Source organism: Falco punctatus (genome assembly GCF_963210335.1).
Source record: "Falco punctatus genome assembly, chromosome: 2".
NCBI classification, from domain to species: Eukaryota; Metazoa; Chordata; class Aves; order Falconiformes; family Falconidae; genus Falco; species Falco punctatus.
The window spans coordinates 114,114,688-114,130,052 of NC_137581.1; the positions used below are offsets into that span (position 1 = coordinate 114,114,688).

Here is a 15,365-nt window from a genome sequence, read left to right on the forward strand (position 1 = left end):
GCACTGTGATGTGCTCTGCAAAGTCCTGCACCTTGGGGCGAGCTGCAAGTGTGAGAACAGGGCTGAGAGGCGAGGAGGGACAAAATATCTCCCAGTCGTCCTCACCTTGTTTAGGAAGATGCTAACGCTGAGGCCGGGCAAAAACAAAACACCTATTTCCTTCATCCTTCCCCAGTTTATCCAAGTACAGCATCCCCACGCAGGGAAGAGAAATCAGTCCCATCAGAAAGCACTGCTCACGCAAACCAGGCGATTTTCTGAAATGCCAACGATCACTGACGGGGAGTCTCGCCAGCAGGAGGTGTGGGAGAAGGTTCTCCCTCTGGATGCAAACACTAAGTTGCCAGCCTGAACTTTGCTGGGCTCTTCTCATGAGCCAATTGTACCTGCCATGCAGGAAAGCCCCAGGCAAAGCACAAAGGTTACGGGAAGCTGCGCTGCAAGACCAGACTGAACGCAGCCCACGAGCCACCCCGGCTCTGTTTGGGGCGCAGATCCCAGAGACGAGACTGGAAAGCCAGTCTTGAAGAACGACTGTGAACCAGTTACACACAGGGCCACACAGCGCCAGACACTTTGCTGGCTCTCATGGAGATGGCTTAAAGCACGCTTGCATTTTGCGCTGAGTACTAAGGTGGATTACAAGAGCCACGCAGCAGAAACCGTCTTGCTCACTGGAGGAAGTAAACAGCTGTAGCATCACAGCCAACATCTGGATCTTTTTATACGCGCTTGGCAGATGTGCTGTGGAATAACTGTGGCAACAGTTCAGGATGCGGCTAGGAGTCTTATGATTCTGTGCTGTGTCTCTGGACACAAGCACAGCCCACTAAGGAAGCTCCACGCAGTGGAATTACATGTAAACACGCGTTTCTGAGAAATGGTTAAACCCCTCGCGTTGTGGCCTGCACTGTTTTCCAGACAGTTTGGGTCTGCTTGGTAATTCCACATTTCAGCCACTGGTTTGGCCCTCTGGCTTCTCAACAGTGACAATTACATCTCACCTCCTGCTCCCAGTGTCCAAAATTGACAGGTTTGCTCCCAGCCACCATAGCACCGCTCTGTCTGTATCATACATGCATAAGACTGGCCTAAATTGATCTAAGACGCGACAGAAATAGCTTTCTCTGAGAAAAGCAGTGAAGCGAGTCTTCAGACGCTCACAGCAGTGCAGAGGAAGGGGGAGAGAGAAAAGTATTTACAGTAAGAAACGCTTTCATTTCCTTCTGTGCTGCCAAGATGACATGAAGAAAATCTCTCTCAAATACGACGGCAAGGCTGGGGCTAACCATCTGCCTCGGATGTGCACGTTCAACCTCATCTCACCTTCATGCTTGAAGGGCAAGCTGGTAGGGCTTAGGGCTGCGGTGCCGTGGTGGAGACAAGATAGAACAGACAGCACGTGCAGGGTCATTTCAAAACAGTACCCCAATACGTCCAGAATCTCTCAAAACCAACCAAATGCAGAAGGCGTGTGCGTACAGCCAAATCCAGCAAAAGTTCACCTTCTCCTCCAGCCGAGGACAGCTGCCTTGCAGAGCTCATTTACAGATTTGCAGTAAAAACGAAGAAAAATACAGCCTTTATGCTGGAGCTTTACCGTTACAGAAGTGACTCTGCATGACTGTGACATTGCGGTGTCCTGTGTTTAGCCTCCCTCTCGGTGACTCCAGGGCAAACGAGTACATTTATGAGTTCAATATTTCTGACTGCAAGTGCCCCATACATCACACGGTATATGAAGTCCCATTAGCTCCTTCTGTCCCTCACATCCTCGCTAGCTGAAAAAAATTAAATAAATAAAAAAGAAATCACAGCCAGGATAAAGATCACAGCAGCACATGCACAATCTGTGTTGTCATCAATCAGAAGTCTCCTCTTAAGAGCAAGCCTCTCAAATTTCATATATAATGAAATTTTTAGATGAGATTAGGCACTAATTTCTATCAGCTAATGAATGCTCACAACACCCTCGGCTCGCCAGAGAGTTCACTTCCCCTTTTTATATAAAGGCGCATAAGGTTTTGTTTGAATCTTGCAACAAAAAACACCTTGTGAGGCTTAACAGAAACCACAAGAAGAAGGGAGGAAAAAAAACCCAAACGAGCAGACAAAAGACAAGAACTTGTAGTTGGAAGATGAACTAGTATTTTTTTTTTTTTTTTACTTAGTGAGCTGCAAGCTCCCAGGGCCACTTTGTCCTTTCAGCCATTGACGGCATTGTGACAGGAGAACAGAGATCCATTCCTTACATGACACGAGGTATTGATGGAGCACGGGAGACTGGAAAACCCCAGCTAGCAAGTAAAGCAGCACATAAACTGTGAAGTAGCATGAAGAAATTTGTACGCACTAACCCTGCACATCTTCCTTTCAAAAGGCTGGTAAGCGTAAGCAGCGCGTCTATTTTTACCGTCGTTAATGCGTGTCAGTGTTAATTGGGGAAATACGCAGGCCTGGCTTCACACAGGGGGAGGCAGAAGAGCCAAGTGCCAGAAACTCAGTGCACGGAAACACAGAATAATCCTGCAGCTCCAGCCGTGCCAGGGCAGGCTCTGCAGGGTACTGAGCACCCCTGCTGCCGTGGGGCTGCTCCCAGGGCAGGTACAGCCCGTGCTGCAGCGCTGGGAAGGGGCAGAGGCGTGCAGACATGTTAGCTTGCTGGCCCAATCCACACCTACAGCTATTCATGCACGAGGCTTATTTTTAAACACATTTTCAGTAGCTCTTAGAAGACCTTAACTGTGCAGCTGCAAGGCAGGAAAGGGGCGCAAGCCTAAGAGACGCTTCTGTGTGGGGGCAGCAGGACCAAAGATCCTGATGAAGATGCAGAGACTGGTGAAGATTCATATTTGTAAGAATATGAATTCTTTCTTTGTTAAATGAATATAGCCAGAGAGCTATGCCTGAACTCTTGAACTGCTGATCAAAGGAATCGCAATAGCGAGCAAAAGCCAGCACAGATGAGCACAGAAAGGTGCGTGCTTACACGGCGATGAAGACACTGTCGTGCACTTTGTTTCTCTAACAGCCAAGCTGTGAAATTACACCAACTCACAACTTATTTAGGAATTGGACACACGTAATCAAGATACTCCTGTAGATCACGTTCAAAGCAAGTGACTTTTGGATAAAATAGGCTGTAGTGGCATATCGAGAAGAGTGACCACGACCTCTGGTCATAGATGAACACCCTCTTGTGTCAGCGACTCTACAGACCCATGTGGGGCTGTAAAATGTAAATAAACCTGCAGAATCCCAGCCACAGGCACTGAGGAACATGGACATACCTAGGTTTTCCCAGGCAGCTCCAAAGCACAGACCTGCCAAACAGCATATGGTCTCCATGAGACCTGCTCCACCAGCCCTTGTGCCAAACGCTGCCCTGCAGCACCGGTGCTCCACACGCTTGTGATACAGCTCAGCAGCGCGGCTGCTTGGGACCCGCCACCCCGAGCAGACCACGACCTCTGGCCAGCTGCAGCCAGGTTACGTGGTCCTGGAGGGGCAGAGACACCAAAAGGCTGTGTTGCAGCTGTGGAGAGATTCCATTTTACCAACAGCAGCCCATTCTCCAAGCTGAGCCGTGCCCCAGGCACGTGCCGCTCACTGCAATGGACGCGCACCGTGGTGGCTGCCGGCGGGTCCGACAGACCAGAGACTCTTGCCCACCGCACGGACCACAGCAGAGAGGTCTTAGGAAAGCAGACAGGACAGACACAAGCCACTGATATTCCCCCACCACCACCTCCTGAAACTGCCCATTTGCCACACTTTCCACAGAAAGTTGCACCTGGGGAATTTCTTCTGACCAGCTCTCATTTGGATGCTGAATAAAGCAAATCAGGAGGAGAGAAGGAAAATGGACTTCCATGCTCATTCCTCCCGTCTCTGCCCCAGAGACAACTTGGAGGTGATCCCCCTTTCAGCTCAATCCATGCAACTTCCACGGAGCTGGTCCTCTGCCGAGACATCACCCAGCCCTGCATGGCACCCCACAGCCAGCGACCAGCTACGCAGCGTGAGGTTTAATCAGAGGGCACTGTGGGGAAAGGAGAGCGAAGGAGGCACATTGCCACACTGGTTTTCCAGCTTCCACTACAAAAAGACCATTAGAAAGACTGTTCTGAGTCAGATTAAAAGTTCACTTCGGCCATCAGCCTGTCTGCAAACACAGCTGAAGCCAGATCCTCAACTAGAGATGCTGTCTCTATTAAAAGTAGCCCACGAATTACAAAGAGCGTGTTGCAGAAACATGCTGAGATCAGGAATTGCTGCAGAAAGGCTCTGTGCCTAATTACGGACCAGGTACACGTGATTTCTCCAGGGAAGGAACAGTCCGACACACTGAGCTGGGGGCTGCCTGCAAGAGTCAGGGCCAGAACTTCTGGATCTCTGGGGATGCTCCCGTGGGGACTGTCAGACCTCCGGTGACAGGGGCCCAGGGAATGCTCTCTCTTCCTCAGAGTGTCCGTGGATATTTTGAGCTTTCTCTTGCCAAGAGATGGAAGGAACATCCAAGATCCTGCAGCCACAGATGAGGACTTTGTTGCATTGGGGGCTTAGCAGCAGCGCTCATAAAAGGCAAAGCTGTATGGCTACATGCTCCAATGCGCAAAGAGGAACTGGGAGACCTCTTAGCAGCAGGTCTGCTGTGCTTCACACACCCCTCTGGCGAGACACATACCACTGGCCCTTGCCTCAGGCTCCCTGCCGCAGCCTTTGCTTTTGCAATGGGATGCTGAGGTTATCTGGGACCCGCCAAAGCAGATGCCACTGCTCTGCCTAAAATGTATGGTCCAAGTAAGAGCGCGCGGCAGGGACGACCCTGAAGGGGCAGAGATGATAAGACTCTGCATAGCACCCAAGAGCAAACAGAGGATCTGAACTGCAGAAACCCTCTGCTCAAAATAACCCAAGTTGAAAAACTCACAGTAGCAGCCTGATTTCATGCCCACAGTGCTCTTGGGAGAGCCCACCTCTGCTGCCCTGTAACACACAGAAGAGCGGTCCCATGCCTTCAGAATACGTAAAGGAGAAATTGGGGAGAGATCTTCCTCAGCTCCCAATTCTGACAAGTTAAAAATCCATGTGTTTGTCACAGATCCCATAACACATACACAAGCTCCCCCCTCCCAGCTCCCTCTCAGACACCAAACAAGATCAGCCAGGATTACAGAAGCTTATTTGGATTTCTACACAATAACAAGTTGCTGTCACCCTCAGGCCTTCTCTTCTTCCTCTTGCCATATGTGTTGGTGCTTCTCTCTCTACTCCTGCCACAAGACAGCTCAGGCTGAATGTGATGAATTCACCCCCAACTCCACTGCCACTGAGCAGCTATGAGGGGAGAGACCCAGGCAGGTCCACCAAAAACCAGAGACATGGAAGAGGAACCGTGTCAACACTGCCACCTCATCTCAGTGCTCACCTACCGCCTCACCTCCCAGTGAGACGAAGAACACAAGCATCCCAGCTGTCCAGGTCAAGCACACCAGTCACACACCCCTGACATAGCTCTTCTAGGCTGGCCCACAACGGCAAGAGAACAAGATGACTCCATATCTGGAATAACTGCTAGAAACTACAGAATTTAAATTGTGTAAATTTAAATTTTAGCACCACTGCATGCGGGGTGAAATGCTTTGCATTTGCTTTGGAAAAAAAAACCAAACCAACAACCCATCTTACTATTACAGAGCTATTCAGATGTATGGGTTCAGTCATGCTGCTACATGAGCTTAACTGAAGGACCACATCAAGGACAGCAAGAACAGTGCCTACAGTCCATAGGCTCTGGCCAGTTTCACTGGAGTCAGAGGAAAATCTGTTTCTGTGAGTGAACAACGCTAGAAGAAGTCAAGTTCGGGTCCAGCCCACCACACGCTGGTGCAGATCAGCCATGGGTTTGTGCTTTCATCTCTAATGAATGACCCTGATGAATTCCAGCCCCTAATCTGTTTCACCTGGGTCTTGCTCAGAGGCTGCTACGGAGCAACTCTGCCCCCAGCACCCCCAGCTCCCTGCCCTTGGCCTCACCCCCAAAACCTCTGGCAGAGGTTCTCAGCTCCTGCCAACCAGGATTTTTCTGCAGCCACCCACCACTCCTCAGGTACCAGACCATCTTGTTCCTCTTGATCCATTTCTCCTTGCTTTCCCTTGCCTCACTTTGGGCAGGGAAAGTCGACCTGGGAAAATTCCAACTTGGAAGATGAACTTGGGAAATTTCAGTAACGTTGTCATCTTCAAACTAACCATATAAACATTATTTACAAAGGAAAAGAGATTTCATAGGTTAAAATTTCCTGCAGGAGTCACTTAACAATGTCTTAGCCTTACATCTGCTGGGATTACAAGAAGGTTCATGCCAGGCACATTTAAGAAAATCTTTCAACGCAGTCCAGAATGGGAGCAAAAGCCACCAAAGCAGCATGACAGCCCCAAGCTCGCAGGTGGTTATGGCAGGTATTCCCCCACCCCACCCCCCCCATTATGTTGTAGCACCATAGGGATCCTCAAGTGACAGCCAAAAGACTTGAGAAAGCAGCGAGAAACACTTTGTGCCTTTTGCTGAAGCTTTGCTACCAGACACCAGAAAACACAACTGCTGGTACCTGCAGCAAATTAGTGGTCAAGAGCTTTAAGAAGCTTCTTTTAAGGAGCACAGGCATATCCTTTGATTAAAAAAAAAAAAAAAAATCCAGCTCATCTAACTTTGTATTGCTTACCAGAAGTGCTTAGCAAACAGAGAGTAAGGTATTTAGGAAAATTTCTATCTTGTCAGCAGACTGAAATTCATGGGACATGGACCAGAATTCCACTAAAAAAAAGAATTTAGGGGGCCACAAATGGATCAAGGCTGAAAGGCACTGTTTTGTAGGGCTGAAGCTGGAAACATGGCTTCAGCACGCCAACTAGAAAGGGCAAGTTGAAAAGTCCTGGGTTGTGACACTTTTAATGAGGTAGCCCTGGCTGAAGCCACGACAGCAGATAAATACGGGCTTCCCAGACTAGACTAAATTCCTGCCTACCCCGAACATCTGAAACAAGTATGATTTTTGGGAAGTGTGTTTCTTCTGTGTGTTTGGCAATGCCGGGAGGTGCTGCTCCACACTCGGTGGGAGCAGAGGTGGCCTCCCAGGGTGATGGCCCCGCTCCTGGTGGGAAGGACTGGGAGACCCGCGCGGGCGGGCAGGGTGGAACAGCTCAGTGCCCGGCTGGCTGCTGTCCCCATCCCCGTCCAAACCACGCTGCAACACAGCAATTCAGCTCCATGGAAGGAAAACCAAGGTACTGCCAGACCTAAGCCTTCTCAAACCGAGGAAGACCAGCATGAGACTGACTTTTCCATCCTGAAAGTTCAAGAACACGTAGGGATTTATACATTACGTGTTCCAACCCTCAACCAACCTTCCAACAATAACCAAGTGTGGATGGTTATTGCAGTGGAGGCACATACACCATAAAGCAAATTTCTGACAATGAACTTACAGCGTTCCCTTGGACACAGAGCTGTGCAGACCAAGCTGGTACTCACCCCTAGTTCTTTCCTCTAGAGCCCTCCATAAACATTTATCTCCTTGGAGGCTGAAATCTGGGTGTATTCACCAGAGGTTTGGAGCTGGGGGGTCTCTCCTGGAACAGAAGTCATGAAAAAAAGGCAATAGACTGGAATGACTAGGTTTTGCAGCCTGTATGTGTTCAGGATTTGAATATTTCTGCCAAATCAAGCTTCTGCTGAGTCCGTCTCAAGTTCCTCGGCCCTCACCTCATGCTGTGCATGACAGCAATCATCTCATGATGACTGAGGGTGGTACGGAGTACACAACCCTATTCCTGTGTCTCAATTCTAGGCCTAGGCATATCTTGGATAGTTGTTCAGTCATCTGGTATCTTCCTGCCCTCTCCTGACAAAAAACACCCTAAACACCATGACTTTTTCTTTACAGAATTGTAGTTTGCTTGGGGACACTTGATGGCCTTTATCAGCCAAAGCAACCGGCATTACTTGCGTCTTCAGTACAATTTTCCCTATTTGTGCTTGCTATCAGTACATCATCCCCATACTGTATTAACGCAGAGTTTCTGAGTAACTATTCTGTAAACCTGTCACTGAGATTTTCAAAAATAAAGTCAGACAATCCTGCAAACCCTTGAGGAAACGTAGTTCATGTTTACTGTTTCCCTTGCCAGGTAAAAGCAAAAATATGAGGTTCTGGATGCACGGTTATACTGAAGCAAGCTGGGCACAAATCAATCATTGTAAAACGTTTTGTGTTAGCTGGTATCACGGCTATAATTGTTGAAGTATCAGAAACTAGTGAGTGCTGTACAGTTACACATTTATTTATTGCTCATAAGCCTTGGATAAATCTATAAACTTGTCTTCCATCTGAGCCTAGTTTAGGGGTTTTAACCACAAAGACATATTACAGGAAGACTCGCAAGGAGTTAAAATCCCTCTCAGCAGAAAACGTTCAATTATTTGTCTTATACCTTCCCTTGCTTCCTGACATGATAATAGGTATGGTTTTAAGGAGGGAGGTTTGTCTGCCTTCACTTCTATCCGTACTGGGTTAGACAACCTCAATAACCCTACGTCTGGGTGCAAAAAACCCTCAGTACATCTGAGTTCCTGGGGCATTCCTATCCCTTCTTCACTTGCTACAGCAGTCATGATGTTTTGGCACATTATCCATCAGGAGTCACTATGTAATTCCTTGTGGTGTACACTGCAACTCTGCCCATCGTTTGTGCAACGAGTTATCTCCCCACAAAATTTGCTGGTGCCGATCCCAACAGCAGAAAAGAATGATGAACACACCGTGGACCTCTCTGTACCACCATTTCCCCTGTCCCAGCTACAAACGTAGGCTTACCTTCTACTCCTGCATTTTCTTTACCCTTCATTCTTGATCCTTCATGGGGGGTCGTTAATGTTGAATGAGTTGTGCTGCTATCTATCAGACATGAGTCAGTCTTATCTCTAATTTTCAAATCTATAATTGGTTCCTTAAGAGTCCCTTGGGAGGATTACTTCTGTTTTCTCCGTCCACTGCTAGGGCTTGGGGATCTGGTAACCATCACTGTTCATCGCTTTCGTTCAGCTCTGGACTGATCTGATTTTCCCTTCGTTGCTGCCGTAGCCTCCCTCTCAGGACCACAGAGTATTCTCCTTTCCAGTATCTCCCTTTTATTGCAGTAATCCTTTGGTCTTGTCTGATTCAGATTTGTTTCCCTTATTTCCATAATTATTACCTCTTTGCCCCCTAAAATTCCTACCTCACAAAGCAGCTGCTAACAAGCTAGCCTTCTCTTCCTGCTGTTTTCCCCTCTGCCTAGCCTTAGCCTCATCCCTTCCATTATACGTGACCGCTGCAGCACCTCCTGTCTCCCCCATCAGCTGCCCTCACCAACCCAGGGAACGCTGATTAAAACACCTCTTAATATCTGGGGCTGCTTCATCTACAAAGCAAAGACCCATTTTGCAGGGCTTCAGGGCCCATTCCCCCAAACACCCAGAACCGCTTCCCCTGGCCAGTTAGTGCCTTGTCAGCATTTTTTTTTCCTTTGTCCAATTAGCCATTCTTCTAACGCTTTTCAAAATAAACTTAATGCATCTAATCCTGCCTTGGTCTGATAATTCCTGTCTGGCTCTGCATCCAACCACGCAGTCCTACCATCCAGAGCAGCAGCCCGTTCTCAATTTTTCTCCAAAATCAACACTTACTCTTAAGGGGTAAATACAGTTTCCAGTAACCAACAAACATCAGGGCCATACGCTCTAAAAATTCCCCTAATCATCTGCTGAAACTTTTCCAGGTTCAACCCTGGAGTCAGGGCATTTGTTGCTGCCACACCACCAAATCTGCTGGCCCAAATGGCACACATAACTCTTGTTACAGTTGCCCCTACTGCTGGAGGAGGAATAAGCACCTCCTTCAGCAAAGCTTGCACAGCTGTTGGAGGGAAAGCTGGAGGTGCAAAAGGAGGAACTGAAGGAGTGGTAAAAGTCGGTAGCAGGCAAAGGAGACAAAGACACATCTATAGCAGCTGCTGGAGCTCGCATGAATAGCGGTCACTAAGGAGGTGCCTTGGGTTTGTTGTTATTATTTATCTTATTTTTGTAAGACTGGTTTGTATAATCGCCACTAGATCTATCATGTCACTAATTATCCCAAACAAACCAGTCACTGATGTGAGGTGGGAAATGGTCTCCCAACAGTAGCTTTAAAAACTTTAGGTGGCCAAAGTTAAAACTACCCACTGATGGCCACTTTCGATCTCCAGTCGCAAGTCATATCCAGCCAGGTACCTTGACACAATTCCACAGCCCTTTTTCTTGACAACCCACGGGTACCTAGCAATTTTGCTCCAACTATTCCAGATTTCCGATAACAAAGTACCTTTCGCTACACCTTGTCCCGTTTCCAAATTAAAGGAATTATGTAGGAATTCAACTCACCACCACCTCACCTCTTTCTGGTGGGTTCCAGCACACTCCCTGCGACAGACAGAAATAAACTCACCCAGTCCGTGGATCTGACACTCCCCAAGAGGTTCTGGAGTTGACCAGTGGACAAGGGGGTCCCACCTGGGCTACAAATTCAGTTGCAGAAGTGATTTGTGATGTTTGTCAACCAAGGAAGAGAGAGACACAAGGGTAGACCAAGAAAATGTTTATTTCATGATCATGAGACCCCTCCTCCATTAGAGAAGATATCCAAAGGGATTTTCGAGGAGTTTATACACAACTTGAAACGAAAGGCTAAGCATAAGCATCCCATAGCACACAGACACACTTTTGCCCTGTCCCATCACATTCAGAATTTTTGAAGTGCTCTCAGACACCCAGTATCGTGCTGCCTCTGCCTTCTGGTGGTTAACAGAGGAACTTCAGAATCCCAGATGTTCCCCTTCAACTGTCAAACACAAATGATTACTTACTATTCTTCTCCTTAGGGCAACCTGCTAACGTTCCTTCTAACGACTGTTATCTGGCATGCTAACCTCAGCAGCTATCTCCTTAATGACAAAAGCCAGGAAAAGATATTAAAAAAAAAAATAACACACACACACAAAAACAAAAAGCAAAAGAAAAAAAAAAAAACCAAACAAAAAAAACCCTGCCAGACAGCCAAAGCATATCTACTCAGGACAGCAAGCTAGACCACCTACACCTGGACACCAAGCAAGCCAGAGCAATGCTCACCATGACCAGTCTGCAAAACAGTCTCTACCTGGCCAGCCAACAAGCCAAAACCATGCTCCCAAAACCGGCCAGAACCAGATTCTCCCCTGCTGGGCACCAACAGCATCTCCCTTCACCAGGCTGCCAGGTACACGCTCACCAGCCCCCAGCCGGAGGTGCTCTCTCAGGCTCACGGCCCACAGACTCCATCTCCAGCCGTTACACTAAGGCTCCTGCACAGGCAGGCCACCAAGAGCCACACGCACCCATGCGCCAGCAGGGTGGGACACTACCCCATACCCCAGGCAAGCTGCCAGAACCCTACCAGCTAGCCACAAACCTGTAGCATTTGCCCTGGTTGGCCAGCCAGAGCCCTAAACCACTTGCCCCGGCAAGCCAGCCAGAACCCTACGTCCCCTGACTGGCTAGCCACAGCCAGAAACCACCTGCCCCATTCCCCAGCCAGAGTCCCGCAACACCGGACCCAGCCAGCAAGGGCCCTAAAATCACCCGTCCGGGCCAGCCAGAACCCTAGACCACTTCCCCAGCTGAGTGACCAGAGCCCTAGACCACTTGCCTTGTCCTCAGCCACGTGGAGACAGAGGCCACCGGCTGAGCTCAGCCAGCTCCAATGGCACCATCAACAGCCAAAAGGGAAGTTAAGTGGGTACTTACCAAGAGGGTACCCCATGCATACGGCACTTCCACATCATCCTGCCTGGTGTCCTGCAGCTTCACGAGGTCTGAGCCCTGCAGCAGGTGGCCACGGCCTTGTGGTGTCTCAGGAGTCCTCCCCACCGGGAAGCAGAGCTTGAGGTCCCCTCCCATCCCCTGCCACCAGCCCTCCCCTCCCCTATCAGCCACTTTGTGGGGGTTAACAGGTACACGAAGGCTAACAGAACGGCCAGAAAAAGTCATGGGGTGAAATAAAGTAAAAACAAAACGCACGCAGAGAAGCTACTGGCCAGAGGAACGAAGCAGCCACGGCAGCACGCACCAGGTCCACGGCAGCCCCCCGCAGCCAGCCCTGGGCTGGTGAGCCCCGGCAGTGCTTCGCCCTGGCCAGCGGCACAGCACAAGGTTCACCGGGCAGCTCCGGCCGCGTTCGAGTGTAACCTCCGACCGAAGCAGACACAGCTCTGCTGTCCCTCTCGGCAGAGCCTTGCATCCAGCTCCAGTCACAGGGCTGGCGTCTGGGTGTGAGAGGATGGAGAGGCCTGAAACCCTGATGAAGCTGGCACATCTCCTGCTGATTTAATTGCCAACCGCTTTTAGTAGCGTCAAGAAGTGCACTGCAAACCCGGTGCATAGAAGATCTTATCAATAAACATCTAAGACTCACAGTAATGGCACATGCAGAAAGTTAAGGAATTTCAACCATTAAAATCCACAGTCATTGACTCAGAGATGTGGTATACTTACACCTGTTGTACCCTCTGAACTGCATGACAGACAAATGTAAGCTTTCCTTGCCAATGTGAAGTCACCCAGTTAGTGCAGCAGACATGCCAAGGTCCCACAGCTAACCACTTGGCAAACTGAAACTCATCTGAAGTAGCAGTCAAGGAACTTGCTGCATTTACTTAGCTTTCCCCTTGTAAGCAGGAAGACACTTTAAGCTGAAAACCCATTTTAGAAACTCCCTTTCCATTACATGCTCCAATTTGCAATTTTTAGTAGCCATTCTCAGATCCATCAAAGCTTTCATACTCAGTTTTCAGATACTTTGTACTCATCAGCGCTTAATTTTTCATCACACAGTACGAGATTGGGTATCTCCAGAAATTGTTCATTGTAATCAGATCATAATGTTTCTCAATCAGTCTAAATCTACGCTTCCTGAATTCTTGCAGATCAACAGCAGAATCAGCTTTTTAATAATTTTCCTATAAATACACAATAGGGATTTAAAGAGCTCTTGCACCATGAAGACTCATAAGCTGACACCACAGACTGGAAGGCAAACCTGAATTTTGCCTTCAGACAGGGTATTTTCTGTGATAAGCCTGAATGTGAGCTAGCAGGTGATTCTCTTCAAAAATATACACATTTCCTTTCCAGACACAGTAGGAGGAGCAAGAGCCATGAAGATAGTGAGTTACTATCCTGATTAAAGTTCAACAAGAATATTGGGGGCAGTTTTAAGAATCAGAAGTTAACGAGGGTGTGGACAGATTGTAGGCTCCACAGCAAAGCAGTAACGACCCTGTGAGAACAAGGAGAGAAATGGGTTGGGTTCCCCCCCCCCTCCCTGTGAAGAAAGGCACTCAGGAAGCAGGACTGTAATCACAGTCATCTGTTTTGCTCTGGGGCTAGAATACAAAGCCATCGACTTTATCTACAAAAAGAATGTGTATTGAGATATACTTAACAATTAAACAGTTCATAATGACATTCAGGAACATTTTTTTTAGCAGTAACAAAAAAAACCCCCTTCCATTCAACATTCTGTTAGGAAAGATATTCCATGAAGCACACAAGCAGCACCTGATAACTAAGATAAAGACACCTTCAACTTCCTACACACCACTTAAGATAAATTTTAACACAGGTATTGCAGAAAATACAACACCTAATTACCAAGGCTGTTCATTAATGCCAGTTACATACATGGCTACAGCCATTTGCTAGCCACATTCTGTTGTCTTTCCTTTTCTTTTTTCTTTCTAAAACAACAGTTCCTAAATAAAAGCTGCTGTGTGTTCTTCAGTGCAGTTCCTGTCTCCTGATATAGCTTGATGTGACTTCTATCTCAGCAGCACATTCTTCTAAGTGAAAAACAGAAGTAAAATCATGCTTAAATCTACCAAGATAAACTGCAGTCTCATTGACGTTTTATGTGTTAAGATAAAGGCTTAAGCAAAGCACCCACATCCACTAGAGCTGTTAAGGTGTTGGCCCTGTTCCCCCGTCCGTTCAATCAGGTGCACAGACCACCCAAGAGGAGATAGGGACTGAGGTCAGAGCCCTGATCTGGCCTCCAGAAATCGCTGAGGTCCTTCTCATTCCACCTGACAGAGCTCCAGCTACCTTGGAAGCATTTCCACACAGGCTTACAAGTTACCTGCTGGGAACTTGCATGCAGGCAGAGCTTGTTTTTAACAAGGCAGCAGATAACAAATTAAGTCCCTGAACAGTTCCCTGAGAACCACAAGAAGGTACATTTCCTCGTCATGCTGAGGAAGCATTTTACTTGGATTTGATTTAGGAAGAAAGAATCCTACTGCGAGGTCACAAGACATAGCAAGAGTATATTATGAATCAGCATCCGTCATATACACTAATGCCTAAGGACACATCTAGAATATTGTCTTTGACACTGTCCAAAACCCAAACAGCAAGTTTTAACAGTTTCCCTACAAAAGTGGATCCTAACATTTCCAACAGCTGCTATGTCAGAAGTGGAAACAAATCCTATGCCTTTTGTCGTAAGTTGAATTTGGCATGTCCGAGTTATAAAATTACTGTGGTCTGGATGAAAATAACTCCCATACAAATTATAATTGCTTGCTTCTAAAAAGCTAACTGCTTTTGGGCAAAGACTGTTTTGCCCTGACAGGCAAAGAGTCTGCCTACATTTAAACCACCTGCCATAACACATTTGCCTAGCTAATTCAAAGTAACATAGGATGCACCTCAAACAGCCAAAAATGCTTCCTGCTTGTCTCTTCTGTCTACCCATCCAATGGACACACAGGAAAAAAATTTCTCAATTTCTCTCGTTCCCACTCCCAGGAAACAGAGGAAGGGCACTAATTAAATGGCACAAAAAACAAGTCACCTCAAACAGCAGTGTCGTCAGAACCCAATTTATATTCCGAGTTCTCATACTGCTCTGGCTCGAGTCAGAGATGGCAAGTTCAAGCCACTGAAGCACTAAAGATGAAAATGCCTTCAACATCCAGGGCTCTCGGGAGGGCAAGGCAGCCAGAGTGCTTTGCTGGGTACTGACAACATCAAGGGAGCAGCACAAGGAAGAAACTCATTCTCATCCTCCTGGCTATGAAATACAGGAACTAGAGTGAAAGGTGACATGGATGACAGAGGTTATTGGGAAGAGAGCAGGTATTTATTTTTGTGGGTCCTCTGGCAGCCCTGAAATGACAAGCAGAGGGTGGCGTTGAGAGCGAGGAAAGAACTCAAAGTGTGGAACCCTCGAAGAACTGCAACATCT

The 15,365-nt window shown here is 47.8% G+C and overlaps 1 long non-coding RNA gene across 1 annotated transcript; it reads left to right on the top strand.

Moving 5' to 3' along the window:
- The first annotated feature begins 105 nt into the window (after positions 1-105).
- On the top strand, positions 106-14,968 carry LOC308058587. Its single transcript, XR_013925901.1, has 2 exons — positions 106-6,238; positions 7,521-14,968. It is a non-coding gene; the product is annotated as an uncharacterized lncRNA (long non-coding RNA).
- Positions 14,969-15,365: the final 397 nt, after the last annotated feature.